This window comes from Pteropus vampyrus, unplaced genomic scaffold, assembly GCF_000151845.1.
Source record: "Pteropus vampyrus isolate Shadow unplaced genomic scaffold, Pvam_2.0 Scaffold317, whole genome shotgun sequence".
Classification (NCBI taxonomy): Eukaryota; Metazoa; Chordata; class Mammalia; order Chiroptera; family Pteropodidae; genus Pteropus; species Pteropus vampyrus.
Window position 1 is genome coordinate 753,684 of NW_011889098.1, and position 3,160 is coordinate 756,843.

The window sequence follows — 3,160 nt, forward strand, 5'->3', positions numbered from 1 at the left end:
GCTCCAGCCCCCAGCTCCAGGCCCAGCCCCAGCCCCAGCCCCCGCCCCCGGCTCCCTCCGCCCTCCTCGCCTCGCGACTCCCTCAAAGCCGGCTGAGCGGGGGACAGACCGACCGAGAAGCGGGGAGAAGTTGCTTCTCTTCTCCGGGGGCTCGCGACGGGCCACGGGAGACGAGGCACGTCCCCCGCTTGCTTCTGTGTGTCTGGCATTTGGTGTCCTGCCGCCTTTGGGACACGTAGGTGAGGAGGGCCTTAAAGACCGGGTAAAGTGTCCCTTTTGAGCCCGGAGGACGCTCTTGGGTTGTGGTCACTTTGGAAGGGGGTGAACGAGGCCAGTGTGGACGTGAGGACGAGGCGAGGCGGCAGAGACCGGGGCGCAGGGCTTCCGGCCGGCGCTGCCAGAAGGGCCTGGGGCGGGGGTGGGAGTGGGGGTGTTGGGGGGACTTCCCGCAGGGAGCCCCTCCCAGGGCAGCCTCCTCAGAAGCTCTTCGAGGCAAGGCATCCTCTGCCTCTCTCCTCCCTGTCTTCCCGCTCCTCCCCCGCCTTCCTTCCCCTGTCCCTTCCTCCCGCCCCTCCCCCCCCAATCAATCTTGCAATCAATACCAGCATTGGATTTCTTCCCTAAGAAACGGCTGGCTTTGATTTCCCCCTCCGGACTTGAGGTCTTTTCTTGCTCGCCACTAGCGCTCACCCCTTCAAAGTTCGGGGCTACTTTCCGCGGGAGGCTGTGGACGTCCGCTGAAGACAGTGGCTTGTGAGAACCCCGCCGTCTGGGGTGAAGCAGATCCTTCCCCAGATACACTTTGTGAAGTAATAGATGGGTAGGCATACATTTCGTGGTAAATTTTCACATCGCACCGTTTTACTTACCCAGGACGTTGTGCATTTTGTCCACAATTGCAGCTGGAGATGTGCATTTGTTCATTATTAGTTTGAAAAACTTCGAGTAATTGGTCTCATCTCTTCTGAGGTCATAGACGCTTTTAAGAGTATGATGAAACTGATAAGCCTCCCAGAAGGAAAAAAAAAAAAGGCACATACATGTTAGGCTTCATCACAGTGGTTCTCAAGGGGGGAAGAGAGGTTATCCTCCTCACCCAACATCTCGCAAGTTCTGGAGATGCTTCTGCTTACCATGCTCGGGGAGGTGCTACTAGCATCTGGTGGGGAGAGAGAGGCCAGAGATGCTGACTACTCTGCAGTGTGGACGGCTCCTCAGAATTATCTGGCCCTAACGTCAGTAGTGCCCACGTTGAGAAAACCTGCTTCAGTGAACTATCTGGTGGTTCCCTGTTCGCCCGCGGTCCATCCGTGAATCCCAGATTCAGAATCTCTGATTTAAGTGATTTAAATGGTCTCGTACAAAACACTCGATACTGAGCCCGGTGACGGCTTTGTATGGATTGGTCTGACTGGCAGTTATGTGCCAGACCCTTAGCTATTACACAGAGCCCTTAGATCTACAATAACGTGAAGGGAGAAGACATGACTATATAAACACAAAATAATGATGGGGAGAGCCAGACTCACCCTTCACTCAACCTGCTGGAGAAGTTGGTCTTGGACGCTTTCTCAAGCTTGGAGGAGTTTTAAGCCCTGAGATCGATGGCTGGCATTAAGTCCTTGCCATGTCCGTCACTACACCAACTTTTCTTAATAGTGTACTTTTTCTAGTTCTCAAAAAAGAAGGGAAAAAAAACTATGGAAGAGGTGCAATTATTATTTTACAGAGAAGTTAAGTTATCTGCCTGCGATATTATAGCTAAAAAGTAGTCTTTAAAAATCTTATTATCTGCATTCTGTTAAACAGAGTAAATGTTATTGCAGAAATTCTGCCTAAGGTGAGAAAAGAAGGTAGAGGAGGAAGCTGATTTTTTAAATCTATCGAGATAGAATATCAGTTACTTGTAAAATCATAGTGTGTTATATACTAGGACTGAAATTTCTAACTTAGGTGAGTGAATTGGACAAATGGTGACCTTCCGAGCCTAAATTATCTCGTTTGTAAAAAGAGATTGGAATAGAAGATTTGCAATGTTCTTCTATCTGATGACTTCTAGGGTCATGATTAGATAGGTACTTTCATATTCGAGAAACAGTTTGGGGAGTTCTAACTTTATTCAAGTGTGTAATTTTACAGATAATGAAGCAGGGTTTCAGAATCCTTCCCACGTCTTACCCGAGCCCAGCCTAGAATGCGTCCTTCCTTACTGCTCTTCCCTTTCTACCATGTAATTATCTTCCTCAACTATAAACTCTTCTGAATTACTCCTTGGACTCTTACAATCATACTTTACAGGCTAAGTGCAGTATATCTTTAAAATCCTTGCCTTAAATTTGTACCTTCAAAGGATCTTTAAATTGCTTTCCAGCCAGAAGTCCCCACACAGCAGATACCATTTATAGCTCTCACTCAAGGTCTCAGTTTCTGTATACTTGGGACATAGTCCCATAGAGTCATAAGATGAGATCGTGACTGTAGAAGTGTGTGGGAAGCTGTAAAGCACCTAGGACAACATTTTTGGTTGGCTACCCAATATTAATTCCCAACTCACTCTCCCTTTTCACCTTTCTAACCCCACTTACAGCTAGTGGTGTCACGTGACTTTATTCGAGCCAATGAGTCTGCTGAGAAATCCTCTAGGGAAGATCGCAATCTCTGATAAAAGGAGGAGGCATGAGAGACAGTCCTCTCACTATGCTGGCTGCCTTTAGGCACATTCTTGAAGGATGAGATGTTCGGAACTGTGGCAGCCTCCTTGTAACTATGAGGGGAGTCGCAGAAACATAATTCCGGCACCATGATACTATGGAGCTACACACCTCCTTTTGCATCTTTAAAAGTGAAGTATAGAGTGTTAATATGATTTAAGTCACTTTTATTTGAATGTTCTGCTTTTAGCATCTAAAAGCATTCTTAATTGATAAAGCACTGTGCAGATAGGACATATGGTTCAATGACAGGAAATAAACATTTGTTAACATTGTATCCCAGTGCTCAGCAACAGGAGGTAGATACTCAATAATTGAACATTCACTGAGGTAATTAATGAACAAATCAATAACATTGTGATTATTATCCTTGTTCTAGGGCAGCCTACAGAGTGGGTATTTAATTTTTAAACAAATGGGGTATGCTATGTGAAATTAGGGAGGGAGCC

General features: G+C 46.9%; 1 protein-coding gene and 1 long non-coding RNA gene across 2 annotated transcripts in view; one reads left to right on the forward strand and one right to left on the reverse strand.

Moving 5' to 3' along the window:
- LHFPL6 (LHFPL tetraspan subfamily member 6) overlaps positions 1–132 on the reverse strand; it is a 213,987-nt gene extending 213,855 nt beyond the window's left edge. Inside the window, exon 1 of the mRNA XM_023521801.1 lies at positions 114–132. The gene's annotated coding sequence lies outside the window, so the exon portion shown is untranslated. The remainder of the gene's footprint in view (positions 1–113) is intronic.
- A 668-nt stretch (positions 133–800) lies between these two features.
- The window catches only part of LOC111730491, a 21,260-nt gene continuing 18,900 nt past the window's right edge, over positions 801–3,160 (forward strand). The window contains exon 1 of the long non-coding RNA XR_002776714.1: positions 801–820. This is a non-coding gene — a long non-coding RNA (uncharacterized LOC111730491). The remainder of the gene's footprint in view (positions 821–3,160) is intronic.